Below are 23,881 nucleotides of genomic sequence, written 5' to 3'. Positions count from 1 at the left end.
TTGTAACATCGGTAGAACATTACGTATGAAATCAGCATAAATTGCACCATTTAGATTGCCATCGATAAAATGGGGGCCAATTATCCTTCCTCCCATAATGCCGCACCATTCATTATTCCACCAAGGTCGCTGATGTTCCACTTGTCGCAGCCATCGTGAATTTTCCGTAGCCCAATGGTGCATATTATGTCGGTTTACGGTACCGCTGTTGGTGAATGACGCTTCGTCGCTAAATAGAACGCGTGCAAAAAATCTGTCATCGTCCCGTAATTTCTCTTATGCCTAGTGGCAGAACTGTACACGACGTTCCAAATCGTCGCCATGCAATTTCTGGTGCATAGAAATTTGGTACGGGTGCAATCAATGTTGATGTAGCATTCTCAACACCGACGTTTTTTAGATTCCCGATTCTCGCGCAATTTTTCTGCTACTGACGTGCGGATTAGCCGCGACAACAGCTAAAACACCTACTCCCTGGGCATCATCATTTGTTGCAGGTCGTGGTGGACGTTTCACATGTGGCTGAACACTTTCTGTTTCGTTAAATAACGTAATTATCCGGCGAACGGTCCGGACACTTGGATGATGTCGTCCAGGATACCGAGCAGCATACATAGCACACGCCCGTTGGGCATTTTGATCACAATAGCCATACATCAACACGATATCGACCTTTTCCGCAGTTGGTAAACGGTCCATTTTAACACGAGTAATGTATCACGAAGCAAATACCGTCCGCACTGGCGGAATGTTACGTGATACCACGTACTTATATGTTTGTGATTATTACAGCGCCATCTATTACAAACCGAAAAAAGTGGTCCAACTAAAATATCCATATTTCTTTACTTACAACACAAATATGTAATAAAAAATGGGGGTTCCTATTTTTAAAAACGCAGTTGATATCCGTTTGACCTATGGCAGCGCCATCTAGCGGGCCAACCATAGCGCCATCTGGTTTTTCCCCTTCAAGCTAGACAAGTTTCGTTCTTTGTAGTTTTTTCGTTTGACGCTTATTTCAGGAGATATTTGACTCGGTCGCGATCAATGGACCACCCTGGATACATTCTAAAACGAAAATATGACACACCACGAAAGAATTGACCGAATGGATCGGAAATCGGCAGGTGTGATACACGGGTACAGGCAAACAAATGATTACAGTTTCAGAAAAGTCGGACGATTTAATCAATTGAAAGAGTTTCACAAATCAAGCAAATCAATAACACATTTCATCCACATCCGGTCCTTATGCAAGCAACTGGTAGAGTTATTAGATGTTCCCCTGAGGGAACACACGTGCTAGCATTTCATCCGAGACCTCCAAGCAGGCTGCAGTATTACGTCGTTGCATATTATCGAGTGTACTTAGTACGTCCTTACAAACAGCGTCTTTCTGCTTTCCCCACAGAAAAAAAGTCTACAAGTTTTCAGTATGAAATTCTCACTCTGCGGCGGAGTGTGCGCTGATATGAAACTTCCTGGCAGATTAAAACTGTGGCGGACCGAGACTCGAACTCGGGACGTTTGGCTTTCACGGGCAAGTGCTCTACCAACTGAGCTACCTGAGCACGACTCACGACCCGTCCTCACAGCTTTAGGTAGAAGACGAGGTACTGGCGGAGTTAAATGTGTGAGGACGGGTCGTGAGTCGTGCTTGGGTTGCTCAGTTGGTAGAGCACTTGCCCGCGAAAGTCAAAGGTCCCGAGTTCAAGTCTCGGTTCGGCACACAGTTTTAATCTGCCAGTAAGATTCAAGTCTATAAGTGCCAAATCCAGGGAATGGGCCAGCCAAGGTACAGGCCTTCTGCGTTTAATTAAACGATTTGGAAATAATTCGCGAAGACATACTGTAGCACTTCTTGCACTATGGCCTGGACAGCCACCATGTTCGTACCTCAGGTCCCTCGTAGCCTGCGGAGGAGCGTCTTCTACCAACCGTGGAAGCTCTCTGTTGGGAGGCTGCGATACGTGTGCACGTTCAGTGTTCCGTCACGAAAAACTGGACAATCAGCCTATGGCTCACTGTCTCATACCACATGTTTACACTCCACACACGCTGATACTTCACCTGACAAGGCCAACGGGGATTGTCAACAGACCAACAGTGCACGTTTCGGTGGTTTACCTGGCCATGATTGGTAAATGTGGATTCACATTAAACAAGATACATATTGGCTGTGGAGCATTCTCTCTTAATACCCATGTGCAAAAGTTGACACGACTTTCACAATCGTTTCCAAGGAGCACTTGATGGGGGAAGATGCGATAGGGATGGAACCTATGTCAAAGGAGAATGCGTAGGGCATCAGCCTGACTGATGTCAATTTCTCGTGCTATTATGCGGGAGCTAATTTGCGGATCAACTGCAACAGCAGCAAGAATATCTTCTGTTGTCACTTGTTTCCTTCTGTTATATTGTCTAGGTGTTACACTACCACTTTCACTTTATTGATTAGAGAAGCTGATATATAATTGCCGAGATGGTTGACGTCTATTGGAATATCTTGCGACATACACCGTGCAAGAATGAACTGCATTCTTACTACACTCTCCATACCCCGTGAGCATGTCGGCTTTTTCTGCTTTAATAAGTACCATCGTCCTCTCAGGACATAACTGATTAGCAAGTCGCAATGCACTCAGCGAACACACAAGCACACTGTAACCAAACATAGTATCGTACCTAGCAACTACGTAGGCTGAAATGCCTAAACAAGTGTCGGTGCGGAAACTTTGCACAAAACAATAACTCGTAAACGACTCAGAATAGAATCTTGCAACAAACATCACTGACATTCTAAATTTACCCTATTTTTAGTCTGTTAGTGTCAACAGGTACCGTTCCATTTAAAAAACCGTTAAGTGTGCACAAAATTACACTTTATAAGTATTATTACGATCTGTATCGGCGGCTAACAATGCGAGCCCCTGACTACAAATCCCGCCCCCCTCCCCGCCATCCCCCGCCCACCCCGCCGTCGTCCCCGTCGAAGGTTCGAGTACTCCCTGAGGCATGGGTGTGTGTGTTGTTGTCCTTAGCGTAAGTTAGGTTAAATACTGTGTAGGCTTAGGGACCGATGACCTCAGCAGTTTGGTCCCCTAAGAATTCACACATATGTGAACTACAAAGCCGTTCTGTGAAAACCGCACATCAATAGCACTTTTCATTTCTGCAACATTTGCGATGCATTTTAGGTGATTCATATAAACAAATGAAAAATACAGGTCCCAGAGAACACTACGCAGTGATCTTACTAGATGTTTCACACGCATCTCACAGCGCTTTGTATCATGGAGTGATCCACAAATTTGACACACAGCGAATGCCTAGCTCCCCAGTGCCTTTACTCGGTACATATATGGACGGTCGCCTGGTCTGCATCATTATCGGATACGCTAGAGTGACAAGCGGAGAAGTTGTCGCAGGAGTGCCTCGGGCTCGGTGCTAGGTTCTGTGTTGTACAGTGTCTATGCCGCAGACCTTCCGTCGTCACTTCGCTTCGGCAGATACACACACGCTGATGACACTGCACTCGTCTGTAGGAACATCCACGACGCCTGCATAGATATTGTAACATGGACAACAGACTGGTGCAGTAAGTTTAGTACCACAGAAAGTCAGGTGATCATCCTCGCGGAACGAAGACCTATTCGCCAATTCGACTCGCCAATACCATGGAGTCCGACGGCAAAGTACACTCCCTGACAAAACGCAGTGAAATGCTCAGAAAACTTGGTCAGGTGTCAATGTGACTTCATTCACATACACACCAGTGGCAGGTATATAAATGATTAGATTTCTGATGCTCTATGACACGATCAAATTGCATTAGTGTTGTTCGTGTGTAGTGTCCTTCCAGGCCTGTTACACATACACTCATGCTCAGAAAAAAAAACGGAACACCTTGAACGACTAGAGGCAGGACGTTCATATTCACAGGCCATGTACATTAGTATGTTCTGAAGAAATGATTAGCATTTCAGTCACCTCGGTTCAGCCTGTGCCCTGTTGCTTAGTAGGCACAGAGACTGCCATGGGCCCCGTAAACTTGGTCCACGCGTAGTGGCGTCGACGCGTATAAGACGCGAATGGCGTCCTGTGATGTAGCCATTCATGCTGCATTCACCAGGTTGCCAGGTTTCAAAGTTCGTCTGTGGTAGTTGGCATTGGGTCACAGCGCTATACCCATCGTTCTACCTTTTTTTTCTTTTTTTTGGGGGGGGGGGGGGGGGGCTCCAGTCTTCTGACTGGTTTGACGCGGTGCACCACGAATTCCTCTCCTGTGCCAGCCTCTTCATCTCAGAGTAGCACTTGCAACCTATGTCCTCAATTATTTGCTGGATGTATTCCAATCTCTGTCTTCCTCTACAGTTTTTGCCCTCTACAGTTCCCTCTAGTACCATGGATGACATTTCCTCATGTCTTAACAGATGTCCTACCGTTCTGTCCATCAGTGTTTTCCACATATTCATTTCCTCTCCGATTCTGCGCAGAAACTCCTCATTCCTTACTTAATCAGTCCACCTAATTTTCAACATTCGTCTGTAGTACCACATCTCAAATGCCTCAATTTTCTTATGTTCCGGTTTTCCCACAGCCCATGTTTCACTACCATACAATGCTGTACTCCAGACGTACGTTCTCCGAAATTTCTTCCTCAAATTAACGCTTATGCTTGATACTAGTAGACTTCTCTTGGCCAGGAATGCCCTTTTAGCCATTGTTAGTCTGCTTTTAATGTCCTCCTTGCTCCGTCCGTCATTGGTTATTTTACTGCCAAGGTAGCAGAATTCCTTAACTTCATCTACTTCGTGATCATCAATCCTGATGTTACGTTTCTCGCTGTTCCCATTCCTACTACTTCTCATTACTTTCGTCTCTTTTCGATTTACTCTCAGTCCATATTCCGTACTCATTAGATTGTTCATTCCGTTCAGCAGAACATTTAATTCTTCTTCACTTCCACTCAGGGTAGCAATGTCATCAGTGAGTCGTACCACTGATATCCCTTCACCTTGAATTTTAATTCCACTTCGAACCTTTCTTTTATTTCTATCATTGCTTCTTCGATGTACAGATTGAACAGTAGGGGCGAAAGGCTACGTCCTTGTCTTACACCTTTTTAATCCGAGCACTTCGTTCCTGGTCGTCCACTCTTATTATTCCCTCTTGGCTCTTGTACATGTTGTGTATTATCCGCCTTTCCCTACAGCTCACCCCTATTTTACTCAGAATTTCGAACATCTTGCACCACTTTACATTGTCGAAGGGTTTTTCCAGGTCAACAAATCCAACGAACGTCTCTTGATTTTATTTTAGTCTTGCTTCCATTATCAACCGCAATCAACCGCAGTGTCACAATTGCTTCTCTAGTGCCTTTACCTTTTGTAAAACCAAACTGATCGTCATCTAACGCATCCTCAGTTTTCTTTGTCATTCTTCTGTGTATTATTCTTGTCAACAACTTCGATGCATAAGCTGTTTAGCTGACTGTGCGATAATTCTCGCACTTATCAGCTCTTGCTGTCTTTGGAATTGTGTGGATGATATTTTTCCGAAAGTCAGATGGTATGTCGCTAGACTCATACATTCTATACACCAACGTGAATAATCGATTTGTTGCCACTTCCCCCAGTGATTTTTAGAAATTCTGAAGGAATGTTATCAATCCCTTCTATCTTATTTGATCTTAAGTCCTCCAAAGCTCTTTTAAATTCTAATACTGGATCCCCTATCTCTTCTAAATCGACTCCTGTTTTTTCTTCTATCACCTCATAAAAACCTTCAACCTCATAGAGGCTTTCAATGTATTCTTTCCACCTATCCACTCTCTCGTCTGCATTTACCAGTGGAACTCCCGTTGCACTCTTAATGTTACCACCCTTGCTTTTAATGTCAGCCGGTCGGAGTGGCCGAGCGGTTAAAGGCGCTACAGTCTGGAACCGCAAGACCGCTACGGTCGCAGGTTCGAATCCTGCCTCGGGCATGGATGTGTGTGATGTTCTTAGGTTAGTTAGGTTTAAGTAGTTCTAAGTTCTAGGGGACTTATGACCACAGCAGTTGAGTCCCATAGTGCTCAGAGCCATTTTTTTTAATGTCAGCGAAGGTTGTTTTGACTTTCCTATATGATGAGTCTGTCCCGACAATCATTTCTTTCTCGATTTCCTCACATTTTTTATGCAGTTATTTCGTCTTAGTTTCCCTGCACTTCCTATTTATTTCATTCCTCAGCGGCTTGTATTTCTCTCTTCCTGAGTTTCTCGGAACATTTTCGTACTTGCTCCTTTCATCGATCAAATGAAGTATTTCTTCTCTTATCCATGGTTTCTTCGCAATTACCTTGTATGTAACTATGTTTTTATTTTCAGTTTCTGTGATAGCCCTCTTTATAGATGTCCATTCCTCTTCAACTGTATTGCCTACTGAGCTATTCCTTATTGCTGTATCTATAACCTTAGAGAGCTTCAAGCGCGTCTTGTCATTCCTTAATACTTCTGTATCCCACTTCTTTGCGTATTGGTTCTTCCTTACCAATGTCCTAAACTTCAGCCTACTCTTCATCACTACTATATTGTGATCTGAGTCCATATCTGCTCTTTGGTACGCCTTACAATCCAGAATCTGATTTCGAAACCTCTGTCTGACCAAGATGTTATCCAACTGAAATCTTCCCGTATCACCAGGTCTTTTCCAAGTATAGTTCCTCTTCTTGTGATTCTTGAACAGAGTATTCGCTATTACTAGCTGAAACTTGTTACAGAACTCAATTAATCTTTCTCTCTCTCATTCCCAGTCGCTAGCCCATATTCTCCTGTAACCTTCTCTGCTACTCCTTCCCCTACAACTTCATTCCAGTCCCATGAGTATTAGATTTTCGTCTCCCTTTATGTACTGTATTACCCTTTCAATATCCTCATATACTTTCTCTATCTCTTCATCTTTTAGCTTGCATCTTCGGCATCTATACCTGAACTATCGTTGTTGGTGTTGGCTTGCTGTCGATTCTGATAAGAACAACCCTATCACTAAACTGTTTACAGTAACACACTCTCTGCCCTACCTTCCTATTCATAACAAATTCTACTGCTGTTATACCATTTTCTGCTGCTGCTGATATTACCCTAGACTCATCTGACCAGAAATCCTTGTCTTCTTTCCATTTCGGTTCACTGACCCCTAATATATCTAGATTAAGCCTTTGCATTTCCCTTTCAGATTTCCTAGTTTCCCTACCACGTTAAAGCTTCTGAAATTCCAAGCCCCGATTAGTAGAACGCAATCGTTTCGTTGATTACTCAGTCTTCTTCTCATGGTCACCTCCCCCATGGCAGTCCCCTCCCGGAGATGCGAATGGGGAAGTATTCCGGAATCTTTTGCCAATAGATAGATCATCCTGACACCTTTCAGTGACAGGCCAAATGTCCTGTGGATACTCGTGTCTTTAATGCAGTGGTTTCCATTGCCTTCTGCATCCTCATGCCGTTGATCACTGCTGATTCTTGCGCCTTTAGGGGCAATTTCCCACCCCTAGGACAAGAGAGTGCCCTGAACCTCTATCCGCTCCTCCGCCATCTTTGACAAGGCCGTTGGAAGAATGAGGGGTGACTTCTTATGCCGCAAGTATTCGGCCGCCAATGCTGATTATTAATCAAAATTTCAGCAGTGGCTGGGATTCGAACCCGGGACCGAGGAAGTTTTAATTACTAATCAAAGACGCTACCTGTAGACCACGGGTGCATCCCGTTTTACCCCATCCGACACATTTTCGATTGGCGACAAGTATGGTGATACGGCGAGTCAGGACAACAGGTTGACATCGTGTGACACCTAGAAGGCACGTGTACATGACAGCAACATGTGGTCGTGCATTGACTTGCTGAAAAATGCCGTCTGGGGTGTTGTCCAGAAAGAGCATGTCTGCGGTTCGCAGAATGACATTCACAAAGGTCAAACAAGTTATAGTGCCCTGGATATGCACCGTATGTTATTTGTGTTTGTACCCAGTAGCACCCAAGACCATAAGTCCTTGAGTTGGCGTTGTATGTCTTGTGCGAATGCAGTCACGGTGATGCTGCCTCCCCTACCTGCGGCGAACGAAAATGTGACCATCATTTTCAAATACTCAGAACCTGGATTAATCAGAAAACACTACCCGGTGCCATTCATGAACCCATTGACGTTGTTCCATACATCTTTGCCGTCTAGCATGTTTCTGCATATTCGTCAAATAGTAGGCGGTGAAGTGGACGACGCGCACGTAACCCACGTTGTAATAAAAGGCGACGGACTGTCACACCTGAATGTATACTATATGTTCCACTGTTCCACTGTTGTACGAGAACCGAGGAGGACATAGATCTGTCTTGCGATGCCATTCGGATGAGGTGTCGATCTTCTCGTGGGGTGGTCTGGGTGTTGTGACTTGACTATCTGGTCGTGTTCGGCAGCCTTCCGTGAACCATTCTGCACACGCCCGTTGCACTGCCGAAACACTTCGTCCCACACGAGCAACAGTTTCCCGGATGGATTCATCATGCCAATAATGCGCCCTCTTTCAAGCTCACTCATTTGACGGTACGGTTCGCGCATACATCAAAAAAGCATCCTGCACGTCTGCGCAAGCCGTACGGATCCATGTTCATAGAGACCACGAGAGCCGCAGGCACATTTTACCGGTAGGTGGTGTTGCGCTGCGATATCGTTGTTGACCTTTAACCCGCGGGCCGGCGTGGTTCAGATGCTAATCATTTCTGCATAACATACTAATGTACATGTCCTGTGAATGTGAACGTCTCGTTTTTAGTCGTTCAAGGTGTTCTGTTTTTTCTGATCATGACCAGGATCAGATATTGAGTGATCGCTGTAAAGGTCACTGAGATGTCACGTATACGTGTGAGGCAGCGTTATCGGCACCTTGGAGTCTGAAAGGGACCTCATTGTACGTTTAGAATGGTGCACTGGCCCGTTGATGAATGGCGTTGCACTGTGGTCAGCGATGAATCGCGGTTCTACACTATCGCAGATGAACATCGGCGGCATGTATGGTGGCGAACTGGAAATCGCCGGCCGCTGTGGTCGAGCGGTTCTAGGCGCTTCGGTCCGGAACCGCACTGCTGCTACAGTCGCAGGTTCGAATCCTGCCTCGGGCATGGATGTGTGTGATGTCCTTAGGTTAGTTAGGTTTAAGTAGTTCTAAGTTGGAGGGGACTGATGACCTCAGAAGTTAAGCCCCATAGTGCTCAGAGCCATTTGAACCATAAAACGACCATGGTCGGCAATACTGGACTACCCTCATATCGCGGAGAGGTAGGAACACGTAATGCACGCAGACACACTGTAGAACTTGGTGGTCCTAGTGTTACAGTGTGTTACAATGTGGACAGGCTTAGTGTGAGCAGTACATGAGGAGAAACTCTTGCAATGATTGGATATTGGTCGAATAGACAGGCCTTCCCATTTCCCTGACTTAAATCTCATCCAGAACCTCTGGAATACGTTGGGGAGACGTATCTGCATGAACCATCGACCATCCAGCAGTTTTCAATCGCGCTGCTGGAGGAATGGAAGTCCTTACCGCAAGAACTCCTTATCAACCTTGCCAGAATGGTAGTACGTTGCAAAGCATGCAGTGACGTCTGTGGTCATAACACACGTTGTTAGGAACCATGTCCCGCCTTTTGTCATGTCCAGGGGACCACCGTGAATCGCAGTGACTTCATGTAATTATTGTCTAGGAATGAAAGTATCGATTCTGTTTTGTGTCAGTGCGTATTTCTTGTAGTTACCATCTGTACTATACTGTAGCATTTCTTTTTACGTATGGCAGAAGTTTTATTGAATTACATTACTTGGCAGTGACAAATCATGTAAAAGTCTTTAAGATTTGCACACCACTATAATTCGATGGGTGACCCCTGGGAACACTGAATACTGTTAGCATAGGGGCACGTAGGTCACTGAAATGGTGTCCAGTTGACAAGAAATGCACCACACTATCATGCCATGATGATGATGGTGATGAAGTCCCATACTCTGTGATGGAGCGTAGGGGAACGATACGACATTATTATTGAAGTTAAAATCTTCTGGGTTATTAGGCCGCGTCAAGTTTCTTCTAAACTGATCGACGTTGCGACCTCTCTGCTGGGGTCTTCCTCAGGATCTTCTGCTGTCCACTATTGCTAGACCACTGTAGCAGTAGTGAAGACCAGAAGATCCTGAGGAGGATCGCACGAGAGGGGTCGAAACGTCGATCATTTTAGAAGAAACATGACGCGGCCTAATAACCCAGAAGATTTTAAGTTCAGTGACATCGGCCACGAAAGCCTGCAGACTGACATTATTATTGTTATTGTTACGTGAAGCACTGAAACCACCATCTGAAAACATTTTCGGCTGAAGGGGTATGCAGTCTGATTCAGCTGCTCATAGGCCGGCCGCGGTGGTCTCGCGGTTCTAGGCGCACAGTCCGGAACCGTGCGACTGCTACGGTCGCAGGTTCGAATCCTGCCTCGGACATGGATGTGTGTGATGTCCTTAGGTTAGTTAGGTTTAAGTAGTTCTAAGTTCTAGGGGACTGATGACCACAGCAGTTGAGTCCCATAGTGCTCAGAGCCATTTGAACCATTTTTTTTTTAGCTGCTCATACTGGTGGGTTTTATGCAACCCGCAATGCCTTCAAATACCTTGTGCAAGGTTTTCATTTTCTCGCACTCACTACACTCAAACTGTTAGACCTACAGAAGAAATTAACAGATGTGCTGTAGGAAATTTAATGTAGAAAATTTTATACAGGAAAAGGCTATTTACAATTTGTACAGAAACCAGATGGCAGTTATAAGAGTCGAGGGGCATGAAACGGAAGCAGTGGTTGGGAAGGGAGTGAGACAGGGTTGTAGCCTATCCCCGATGTTATTAAATCTGTATATTGAGCGAGCAGTGAAGGAAACAAAAGAAAAATTCGGAGTAGGAATTAAAATCCATGGAGAAGAAATAAAAAGTTTGAGGTTCACCGATGGCATTGTAATTCTGTCAGAGACAGCAAAGGACTTAGGAGAGCAGTTGAACGGAATGGACACTGTCTTGAAAGGAGGATATAAGATGAACATCAACAGAAGCAAAACGAGGACAATGGAATGTAGTGGAATTAAATCGGGTGATGCTGCGGGAATTAGATTAGGAAATGAGACGCTTAAAGTAGTAAATTAGTTTTGCTATTTGGGGAGCAAAATAACTGATGATGGTCGAAGTAGAGAGGATATAAAATGTAGACTGGCAATGGCAAGGAAAGCGTTTCTGAAGAAGAGAAATTTGTTAACATCGAGTATAGATTTAAGTGTCAGGAAGTCGTTTCTGAAAGTATTTGTATGGAGTGTAGCCATGTATGGAAGTGAAACATGGACGATAAATAGTTTGGACAAGAAGAGAATAGAAGCTTTCGAAATGTGGTGCTACAGAAGAATGCTGAAGATTAGATGGGTAGATCACATAACTAATGAGGAGGTATTGAATAGAATTGGAGAGAAGAGGAGTTTGTGGCACAACTTGACTAGAAGAAGGGATCGGTTGGTAGGGCATATTCTGAGACATCAAGTGATCACCAATGTAGTATTGGAGGGAGGCTTGGAGGGTGGAAATCGTAGAGGGAGACCAAGAGATGAATACACTAAGCAGATTCAAAAGGATGTAGGTTGCAGTAGGTACTGGGAGATGAAGGAGCTCGCACAGAATAGAGTAGCATGGAGAGCTGCATCAAACCAGTCTCTGGACTGAAGACCACAACAAGAACTGATGGGTTTCATGCAACCCGCAATGCCTTCGAATACCTTGTGCAAGATTTTCATTTTATCTCAGTCACTACACTCAAACTGTTAGACCTGCAGAAGAAATTAACAGATTTTCCGTAAAAAATTTAATGTAGTTAAATTTTATACACAGGCATGATTCTTCTGAAGGCTGTAGTTTTCGAATTATTCATGAAAAAAGTAAAAATAAGTGACCTTAAAAAGCTTTTCTTTCTAATAACTCGAAAACTGATGGGTCGAATAGGACCAGCAAGTGTGCGCATTACGTTACCCACCTCTTCGCTATATGAGGGTAGTCCAGTATTGTCGACCATGGTCGTTTTCATGTTCCAGGTGTTATCATGGGGGAGTTACGATGTTGCCTGAGCATACCGACTTCCCGATCTTAGAACGTGGCACACTCGCCGGCCAGTGTTATTGTGAAATAATCAGTTACTTTTAGTTTTAATGTAATCTACTAGTAATTGCTGATGTTTGATATTAACATGAAAAAGATACCGTAGACAGGGAATGAACCTGTTATTGTGTAACTACTTCTATAATGACCAAAAGACCTTAAATGATCTTCAAGCACATGTGTTCCAGCAGCGGTATGAAGAAAATGATAGTAATAATCGAATTATCCGGTAACTACTTCTACATGTGCAAATTCTCAGAGGTGCATTCGGCCCTGACTTCACTTTTGTGGATGACAAAGCGCGACCGTATCAAACAACGCAGGTGGAGAAGTTCCTGAAACGAGAGAATGTTCGGCGAATGGACTGGCCAGCCGACTCCCCCCAGTTAAACCCCATCGGCTACCTGTGGGATGCGTTGTAGAGACGTACCGCAGCACATCCATATGCATCAACTCCCATTCAGCACCGACCATCCAGCATTTGTCAACAGCGCTTGTGGAGGAGTGGAACGCCTTGCCATAAGAACTGTGGCCTCCAGCGAAAACGTATCCCAGTACAAAATTTAACTACATTAAATTTTCTACAAATAGGTCTCTGTAGGACTAACAGTTTGTGCATAGCGAGCAACAGAATATGAAAATCTCGAGTAAGGTTTTTGAAGGCATTGCGGATTGCATAAAACCCATAGGTAGGGGCAGCTGAATCACCCTGTATAATCTGATGTTGGAAGGCAGTTAAGTAGGCGGGTGGCGGCGGAGCGTCTGGCGCTGAGTGGACAGAGGACAGCGAGCAGTGGCTTGTCGGGCAGCCGCTCGGATATAGCCGGCGTCCTTCGACATAAAACGCGCCGTCACCGGCCGGCAGCCGGCCTTTGTGCCGGACCGACCGGCGGGCGCGCGGCACGCCGCTTATCTGAGCTATTTTCGCGTGCCGTATGGACGACTCTTTGTTTTTAGAGGCGGTCGAAGCTTACTTTATTGGGGATGCGTGTGGCAGACACACAGCCCCGGCTCGCGGTCTTTTGTAGTGGAAAAGCGGCGGCGCAGCGCTTGCAAATTGAGCATTGTCGGCGGCGTCATTTGCAAAGTGCAGCGCGCCCACGCCCGGGTCAGCCATTGTTTTCAAATGTTGCACCGGCGCAGCGCGCGTTGCGCGATGCAAGCGCCGATCTGGAGCTGTCGGTCGCTGACATCTCGGCTACCGAATGCGGGCAGCTCTACGCGCGCCACCAACGGCAGCCTCCAGTGGGCGATTTCCAAAGATATCGTACACACTAACTGCAGTGGTGGACGCGCTGCGCCTTCCTGTTTCGGTTTTGCGCCAAGTGGGTGGCGCAGTGGCCATTTGCAGTCACATATGCATCATAGCATTGCTCGATCTTTCGTGCAGGAACCAGACCCGTTGGTGTGCGAAAGAAGAATTGCCTTCTTGATGCGTGTGTGGCTAACACTACTTTTTCACGCCGACAGTGTGAATAGAATATGGTGACGCGTCCTCTGACCTGGGGTACATCCTTTGCAACCCGAGAGTTAACAAGAAGGGAGAATTCCATGCCCATTGTCAGTGTGCTGCCGCTGTTCTTTAAGGTACGCTATCTTAAGTAATAGAACCCCGTACGTTGTCCTCGATGGTGAGTGTTCATCGGAGGTGAGGGTATCATCTGGAGTGCCCCAGGGAAGTGTGGTAGGTCCGCTGTTGTTTTCTACCTACATAAATGATCTTTTGGATAGGTTGGATAGCTATGTGCGGCTGTTTGCTGATGATGCTGTGGTGTACGAGAAGGTGTCGTCGTTGAGTGACTGTGGGAGGATGCGAGATGACTTGGACAGGATTTGTGATTGGTGTAAAGAATGGCAGCTAACTCTAAATATAGATAAATGTAAATTAATGCAGATGAATAGGAAAAAGAATCCCGTAATGTTTGAATACTCCATTAGTACTGTAGCGCTCGACACATTCACGTCGATTAAAGTTTTGGGCGTAACATTGCAGAGCGATATGAAGTGGGACAAGCATGTAATGGTAGTCTTCGGTTCATTGGTAGAATTTTGGGTAGATGTGGTTCATCTGTAAAGGAGACCGCTTACAAAACACTAATACGACCTATTCTTGAGTACTGCTCGAGCGTTTGGGATCCCTATCAGGTCGGATTGGGGGAGGACATAGAAGCAATTCAGTGGCGGGCTGCTAGATTTGTTACTGGTAGGTTTGATCATCACGCGAGTGTTATGGAAATGCTTCAGGAACTCGGGTTGGAGTCTCTGGAGGAAAGGAGGCGTTCTTTTCGTGACTCGCTACTGAGGAATATTTAGAGAACCAACATTTGAGGCTGACTGCTGTACAATTTTACTGCCGCCAACTTATATTTCGCGGAAAGACCACAAAGATAAGATAAGAGAGATTAGGGCTCGTACAGAGGCATATAGGCAGTCATTTTTCCCTCGTTCTGTTTTGGAGTGGAACAGGGAGAGAAGATGCTAGTTGTGGTACGAGGTACCCTCCGCCACGCACCGTATGGTGGATTGTGGAGTATGTATGTAGATGTAGAAGATGAAAAGTACCCAGACATCCCTTTGTAACGCGTAATCGACCACTTGATGTCATGAGAAGTGGGCCCGCCAGTATAAGAAGAAGCGAGTAGCACTGTTAGAGAAGCAGTAATGGCGGAACGGTTCGGTCAGGCGAGCTTAGAGACTTCGAACGTGGACTAGTCATCGGACGTCACCAGATTAACAAATCCATTAAGGACATTTGAAACCTTCTAAAGCTTGTTGCCGATGTGATTATGTAGTGGAAACGTGAAGGAACATCGACAGCTAAATCAAGATCAGACAGATCTCGTGTACTGACAGACAGGAACCATCAAGTACTGTAGAAGGTGGTTGTAAAAAATCACATGAAGTCAGCAGCATGAATCGCTTGTGAGTTCCAAAGTGCTATCAGTAGACCAGCTAGCAACGTTACCGTGCATATGGTGTCAAAAAGAATCGGGTACAACTGTCGAGCAGCTCCTCATAAGCCACACATTTCTGTGTCAACACTAAGCGACACATGAGGTGGTTGCTAATCTTTTTTTCATCTCACTCCTACGATCATCAATCTAATCTTTGGCTCTACTGGTCCTTTGAGCGCAATCTTAACTATTCGCGGATAGCGTAGCAGATCAAGAATTAACCTGACCCTTCTTGTGGCAAGGTTCCTCCAAAGACTTGTTCCGTCACCCACACTTTTCAGTATCTCTTTATTTGACCACTAAAATTTTAATATTCTTCGACAGCATCACAATTCAAATGCTTTCAGTTTTTTCTTCTCTGCAGTTCCGATGGCAGAAACCCCGCAAGATATAGTGACCGATGGCCAGTGACCAATTTCGTCCAAAGCGCTGGGCGGGTTCATTCTTTTGTTCGGAATGTGAGGGCAACAGTGTATGCCCCCCTTCTGATTATCGACGACGATAGAAGCGAGACGCACACCCTGAAATCTTTCTCAAACGATTTTACAGAAACTACTCGGGAAAAGAAGTCATTTTTGCATTACTTATAGCTTAGTATGTCAGCTTCACGATAATGTGCCCCTCATTTCGTTAATAGTCACAGTTATTGTGATACCTGAATGAAAGTAAGACACTACGGAATTCGCAAAAGTTTGCAATGAAAAATAAAGGTCGTTTTGATTTTGCGTTTCATGCATATTACGTAATACGTTGCTGTTTATGAAATTTAGCTAAGATACTGAATTTTACTTTAGACTTGAATGGAGGTTCATACACTACTGGCCATTTAAATTGCTACACCAAGAAGAAATGCAGATCATAAACGGGTATTCATTGGACAAATATATTATACTACAACTGACGTGTGATTACATTTTCACGCAATTTGGATGCATAGATCCTGAGAATTCAGTACCCAGAACAACCACCTCTGGCCGTAGTAACGGCCTTGATACGCCTGGGCACTGAGTCAAACAGACCTTGGATGGCGTGTACAGGTACAGCTGCCCAAGCAGCTTCAACACGATAAGACAGTTCATCAAGAGTAGTGACTGGCGTATTGTGACGAGCCAGTTGCTCGGCCACCATTGACCAGACGTTTTCAATTGGTGAGAGATCTGGAGAATGTGTCGGCCAGGGCAGCAGTCGAACATTTTCTGTATCCAGAAAGGCCCGTACAGGACCTGCAACATGCGGTCGTGCATTATCCTGCTGAAATTTAGGGTTTCGCAGGGGTCGAATGAAGGGTAGAGCCACAGGTCGTAACATATCTGAAATGTAACGTCCACTGTTCAAAGTGCCGTCAATGCGAACAAGAGGTGACCGAAACGTGTAACCCATGGCACCCCATACCATCACGCCGGGTGATACGTCAGTATGGCGATGACGGATACATGCTTCTAATGTGCGTTCACCGCGATATCGCCAAACACGGATGCGACCATCACGATGCTGTAAACAGAACGTGGACTCATAAGAAAAAAATAACGTTTTGCCATTCGTGCACCAGGTTCGTCGTTGAGTACACCATGGCAGGCGCTCCTGTCTGTGATGCAGCGTCAAGGGTAACCACAGCCATGGTCTCCGAGCAGATAGTCCATGCTGCTGCAAACGTCGTCGAACTGTTCGTGCAGATGGTTGTTGTCTTGCAAACGTCCCCATCTGTTGACTCAGGGATCGAAACGTGGCTGCACGATGCGGTACAGCCATGCGGATAAGATGCCTGTCATCTCGACTGCTAGTGATACGAGGCCGTTGGAATCCAGCATGGCGTTCCGTATTACCCTCCTGAACCCACTGATTTCATATTCTGCTAACAGTCATTGGATCTCGACCAACGCGAGCAGAAATGTCGCGATACGATAAACCGCAATCGCTATAGGCTACAATCCAACCTTTATCAAAGTCGGAAACGTGATGGTACGCATTTCTCCTCCTTACACTAGGCATCACAACAACGTTTCATCAGGCAACGCCGGTCAGCTGCTGTTTGTGTATGAGAAATCGGTTGGAAACTTTCCTCATGTCAGCACGTTGTAGGTGTCGCTACCGGCGCCAACCTTGTGTGAATGCTCTGAAAAGCTAATCATTTGATATCACAGCATCTTCTTCCTGTCGGTTAAATTTCGCGTCTGTAGCACGTCATCTTCGTGGTGTAGCAATTTTAATGGCCAGTAGTGTATCTGTCACAGATTCCGAGAAAATTAATTTGATGTAGCACACTCATTTGCGATCGTGAGCGCTAGCGATAAGGCCAGAGTAAAATATCCACAACGTTCCTCGTATTTCTTAAATGGTTTGAGATACCGAAATGAGATTTTGGCAGACGATAGCATCCAGAGAGGATAGTATTTTGCCATATGATTATTATGTAAAACTCCATTATCTACCTTGTTATTCGACTAACTACAGACTCTTTCGATGAAAGAATGTAACTTATGAGGGCCAACGATAGCTGCTGATACGAGAAATGCTATAGGTTTGGGAACAAGATGAGTGAAGACATTACACGTTTATTTTTGTACCGATGACTTACATTTTCATAAGCTGCTAACGTTACTTTTCCTCACTTCCTCACTTAATAAACCACTGTTTCAGAATGCTCTTGCAACTGCGTCTGCACAACATGTTAGTGAGGTGACACGATGTAGACTCTGCTCTGTTTTGACAAAAGAAGCAAATTTGAACATGGTAGCAAGAGAAATGTATAAGTTTTACTGAAAATTCACCACTCATGACACTTGTCTTAAAGTTGCAAATACTTAACAAGCCAGGTGAAAATAAATCGCTGCTTGTGTTTCATTTTCGGCGGAATTCTTTTTAGATAATAACCAAAGGAGTGGTGACAGTAGATCTTTTTGAACTGTCACAATTCAAGCGTGGGCATGGAGGAGCTCGATTTAATATTTACAAAAAATGTGAGTTTAGGCTTCAGTTTAGAATGGCACTTGCTCTCCAACGTTTGGCATTTCCCGTACCTGTAACCCCCACCACTACCGCTCTCCCCATGTGTGCCATGCCGATTGCGCATCTACCACTCACGTTATTCTGTGCAGACTGCATCTGCGTTTTGTTTCTGTTCAATATTCTATTCCACACATATACATTCTTCCTTATTGCAATACCAATATCTCTTAATGAATAAATCTGTCTTATTCTGCTGTCCTGTATCCATCTACTTCCGATCTCTTCCTGGCTTCCACTGTATGGAGTAACCTTCATTCCTAGATGTGAGAATTCTGTCACTTCTTACTTTACTGTGTCGGTCCCTGCTTAAATGTTGGTAGTATTAATAGTGATAGTGGTGGTGGTAGCTATAGCAGTAGTAAAAATAATTTCTTTACTCCTAATCATAGTGTCAGTATTATTTAATTATACATTAATAAATAATAAAATCACGGAGGAAAAATATGGCTTTTGTCGAAAACACAAATAAATAAAAATACTGAAGCACATCGTTGCTAGGTATAGTAGACCGGATGTCCATTTACATTTTAACCATAACCTTAATCTGAAGGAGAGTACAATCTCAGAACACTCCCTAGATAGGTCTAAAACATGCTAATCATTGTTTAGAACTCTTTATTTGAAGGAAGTGCGACGGACAATACGCAACCTCATTTCGTTCCAGTACTTAATTAATTTATCACAGAACTGCTACTTTATTTCTGAAATCGTTGAGAATTAAATACGGAATTAGTTTAAGACTAGACATCAGACTGTACCTCACGTACTCTGGACAGCTATCACTTTCAGTGGTACATAATTTTCATCTACAAACTCGGTTGGAGATATCCAAGAGCTATGAGAATACAGCAATCAGTGTCACAGTAGAGTCATGACATGTCTGTCGTAGGTAATCTAACGTTTAACTGCGAGATTGCCTAGCTAATCTAACTCAGTAATTTGTGTAGGGGAGAAACTGTGTAACGTCAGAATGGCTAAGGGCATACTTCAAGGTATATGATACGACGAAAATTCCAAGAGTCTATTCGCGAATGATATTTTTGCATGTAAGACAGTCGCTGTGTCAGAAACAAGTGCAATCATCGAGCATAAATGAGTGGAAAGAATGCTTTATGTTGGATTGATTATCAATCGCTGGAGACAGTAATGACCGTTAAAAATCTAAGAGTGTGAGTCGCAAGCCATTTAAAGCGGAACTAGCACATAAAATTAGAATTTAGTAAATCAAATGCCAAGATGAAATTCATTGAAAAATCCTAATGAAACGTAATTCATTCACTAAAGTGGTTGCTTAGAAAAACCTCAGGCATTATTAATAAGGGAGATAGAGAGGTTCTTAAGAAGATCGGCACGTTTCGTCACAGGTTCTTTTGTAAGTGCAAGAGACAGATATTTATTGAAAGACATACACAGAAGAGTTGGAAATAGCAATTGAAAGAAGTTGCATCCGTACCAAGTGAAAAGTCCGCTCGGAGTGCCTCGCCCCTGTGAGATATGCGTACGTGCGATGCGCAACTGTCGCGTGGTGCTGCGTTTAAATTCGTAAGGCGTAAAATTAAATTTTTTCTCAGAAGGCTTTTCTCTTCAGCGCAGATTAAGACCTTTCAAGCTGTTACTGGTTTAATTTTGCACGCTGCAGTCCCTTGAGATGATTTTTGTCCATCGTCACTTAATTCACCTAAAATATGTCTGTTACTCGGGTAAAACGGGAGAGTAGGTGATACTGTCAACATCTGCGTTACTGTTAGTATTCCCAAAGGAACGTCTGAACACATACAACACTAAGAAGGAGGGAAGGTAAAGAAGTTTTAAAAACGAGGTACTGGCAGAAGTAAAGTTGTGAGGACGGGGCGTGAGTCGTGCTTGGGTAACTCAGTTGGTATCCGGCAAGGTAGTTCAGCGTGTTCGGGTAGAGGGTTAGCTGCCCTCTGTAATAAAAAAAATTGAGTTAATGGATCAACGACGAACTGAAATGGGTGTCTTCCGACGTCCGCCCAGAGAAAATGCGACGAACGAAAAAAAAAAAAAAAAAAAAAGCCGGCACGGTAGCTCATCATGCTTGATAAGAGGGTTAGCTACCCTCTGTAATAGAAAACTGAGTGAACGGATCAATAAAGAACCTGAACGGCTGTCATCGGACGTCCGCCACGAACAAATTCATCGACCAATACAGAGCAAAATGTGATTTTTAAAAAAAATGTTGGTAGTGCACTTACCCGTGAATGGCAAAGGTCCCGAGTTCGAGTCTCGGTCCGGCACACAGTTATAATCTGCCAGGAAGTTTCAATTTTAAAAATGAAAGTATTTTGTAACAAAAAAATACTGTAAAATTTACTTGTACTTGTGAGTTAATTTTACCACTTTTCGTAGTAAATCATCATACTTTGTGACAAATATTACAAAGCCCTCCCAGAAATTTGTACTGGAAATAGTCTCTGACTGAAACCGGTTGTACAATTAAAAATAAATTATAAAACAGCTTTACATGTTACAAAATCTCATTTTTAAAAATCATGATAATGAGACATAGTGTGCCAGAGTACTTAAATTTTTAACTTAAGTTCAAAAGATTTTACAGTAGCATGCTGACTGCTACAAAAGATTTTAACGTCGTAACATATAACGCAGAGAATAAAAGCAAAGCAGCCTGGAACGTCATACAACAAGAAGCGGGAAGAGACAAACAAAAGTATAGTAACATACAAATAAGGAATGAGGTCTAAGGAAATTTTGTGTATGAGCACTATAGTGAAATTATAACAAAATACCCTAAAAACAGGTGTAACATGAGCAAATAATGATGCACTAAATTCACTGATGTTACTAACAACCACAGAGCAAAAAGTCAATAAAAGTATACAAAAAGTATAAATAATGTTTTTTAAGCCAGCTTGTATGCCCAATATGTATTGCTTCAGCACACCGATTAGTAATTAATCTAAGCCTGCTGACTTTTTATTTTCAGTTTTTGTCATAATTCTCCAAATGTAATAGAATCAATTACGAAAGACAGATTAATGAATTACTTGAGTAAATTTAACTTTAAAAGTGCGTCACAGCTTGGGTTTCGAAGTGGTAGACATACTGTGTCAGCCCTAACAGTATTTATAAAAGTGGTACATACTGACCTTGATAGGCACATTCATAGTTATATCTGTCCAACGAATTTTTATTGTTGAGCAGAAGATTCCGCTAAATAAGCTACAATCATAAGGTATAAGAGATGTACTCAATGTCCGTTTCCGATTCTACATAGCAGACGTGGTACAAAGAGTAGAGATAACAAAAACAAAAATCAAGCTAAACTTTTAGCGAAACACTTAGCAAACCCAAAACATAGTAATACAGGAATTCCTCAGGGTAGTGTATTAGGCCAAATACTGTTTCTGATACACATCAATGACATTCCGAATCACTCAATGTTAAAAAGTCTCAGAGTCACTGAAAAAAACTCAGAATAAGAAAATGAAATCCGCGAAAAAATTTGCACTTGGTGAATATCAACAGATTTTCATTGAATACAGAGAACAAATGTGCAATTAATTTCAGTCTGAAGAGAGACTATGAGATTCTCAACTTAAATGTTATCTCTGTAGATTGCGCTACAAATTCTAGGAATGAATATTCGATATTCACTGGAGTGCTGTGATGATCATTTCTCCATATGTAGGGGTATCAACAGAAAATTTTCGCAGTTGGAGGAGAAAGTTGGTGACTGAAATTTCAAAAGAAGATCCTGCCGCAACAAAAAGCACCTTTGTTTTAATGATTGCCACCCCAATTCATGTACCACGTCCGTAACACTCTCTCCCCTATTTCTAGATGAATACAAACGAGCTGCTCTTCTTTGAACTTTTTCACTGTTCCTCCGTCAGTCCCATCTGATCCATCTGAGGCGGATCTCACACCGCATAGAAGAGGCTGGACAAGCGTAATGTAAGCAGTATCTTTTGTAGACTTGCTTCATTTTGTAAGTGTTCCGCCAATAAATCGCAGTCTTTGGTTTACTTTACCACAACATTAACTATGCGATCATTCCAATTTAAGTTATTCGTAATTGTAATCCCTAAGCATTTAGCTGAATTTACAGCCTTTATATTTGTCTGATTTATCATTTAACCGAAATTTAGCGGATTTCTTTTAGTACTCAAGTGGATGACTTCACACTTTTTATTATTCAGAGTCAATTGCAACCATACAGACGTCTTGTCTACATCATTTTGTAGTTGGTTTTGATCATCTGATGACTTTAGGAGACAGTAAAAGACTGCATCGTCTGCAAATGATCTACGAGAGCTGCTCAGATTGGTTCCTGTGTTGTTTATGTAGATCAGCAACAGCAAGGGGCCTGTAACACTTCCTTTGGAAACCTCTGTTGTACTCGATGACTTTCCGTCAATTATTACAGACTGTGATCTTCCTGAGAGGAAATCACGAATCCGGTCGCGCAACTGAGACTATACTTCAAAGGCATGTAATTTGATTAGAACTCTTTTGTAAGGAACGGTGTCGAAAGCTTTCTGGAAGTCTAAAAATATGAGATCAAATTGCATCCCCTATCTATAGCACTATATTTTCTGAATCCGTGCGTAATATTTGTCAAGAAATCGTTTTCGTCGAAGTAATTCATAGTTTTAGAACACAATATGTGTTAAAAAATCCTACTGCAAATTTACTTTAGTGATATGGCTCTGTAATTTGGCGGATTACTCCTGTTTCCGTTCTTGGGTATTGGTGTGATTTGTGTAACTTACCAGTCTTTAGGAACTGATCTTCCGAAGAGCGAGTGGTTGTACATGATTTTATGGAGCTATTGTATCAGCATACGCTGAAAGGAATCTGACTAGTATTCTATCTGGATCGGAGGCCTTGCATTTACAATGTAAAGTGATTTCACCTGTTTCTCTACACAGACGATATGTAGTTCTGAGTTACTCATTTTGGCAGTTGTTCTATATGCGAATTCTGGAATATTTACTTGTCTTCTTTGGTGAAGGAGTTTTGGAAAACCATATTTAGTAATCCGCCTTTAATGACACTGTCATCAGTGGTATCATCACTGCTATCGCGCAGTGAAGGTATTGATTGCGTCTTACCGCCGGTGTACTTCACACATGACCAGAATCTCTTTGCGTTTTACGCAAGATTTCGAAGCAGAGGTCCGTTGTGGAGACTACTAAAAGCATCTCGCACTGAAGTTCGCGCTTAATTTCGAGATTCTGTAAAACTTCGCCAAACTTGAGGATTTTGCTTTCGTTGGCAGGCTCTTTTCGTTGATTCTGCAACAGTGTTCTGACCCGTTTTGTGTACCGTGGGGGATCAGTAACATCTCTTATTAATTCATGTGGTATTTATACCTCTCAATTGCCGTCGATACTAGTTCATTGAATTTAAACCCCAGCTGGTCTACACTTATGCAGTTTGATCGGAAAGCTGCCTCTTAGAAAGGCATCAAGCGAATTTTTATCCGCTTTTTTTAAATAAATGTACTTCGCGTTAATTTTTGGTGCGTTTGAATGTTACGGTACTCAGTCTCGCTACAACTGCCCTGTGATCACTAATCCCTGTATTCGTCATGATACTATTTGCTCAGGATTATTTGTTGCTATGAGGTCAGGTATGTTATCGCAATTATTTACATGTTGAGTGTTCTCCTGAACTAATTATTCGAAACAATTTACCGAGGAAACATTCAGTTCAATTTCGGACGATGT

At 43.3% G+C, this 23,881-nt stretch overlaps 1 protein-coding gene across 2 annotated transcripts in view; it reads left to right on the top strand.

Moving 5' to 3' along the window:
• The window catches only part of LOC124605801 (integrin alpha-PS2-like), a 793,741-nt gene that overhangs the window by 628,791 nt on the left and 141,069 nt on the right, over window positions 1-23,881 (top strand). The gene's annotated exons all lie outside the window — the stretch shown is intronic.

Source organism: Schistocerca americana, chromosome 3 (assembly GCF_021461395.2).
Source record: "Schistocerca americana isolate TAMUIC-IGC-003095 chromosome 3, iqSchAmer2.1, whole genome shotgun sequence".
NCBI classification, from domain to species: domain Eukaryota; kingdom Metazoa; phylum Arthropoda; class Insecta; order Orthoptera; family Acrididae; genus Schistocerca; species Schistocerca americana.
Note: the sequence above shows the minus strand (reverse complement) of the source record. Positions and strands in the feature narration are given on the sequence as shown.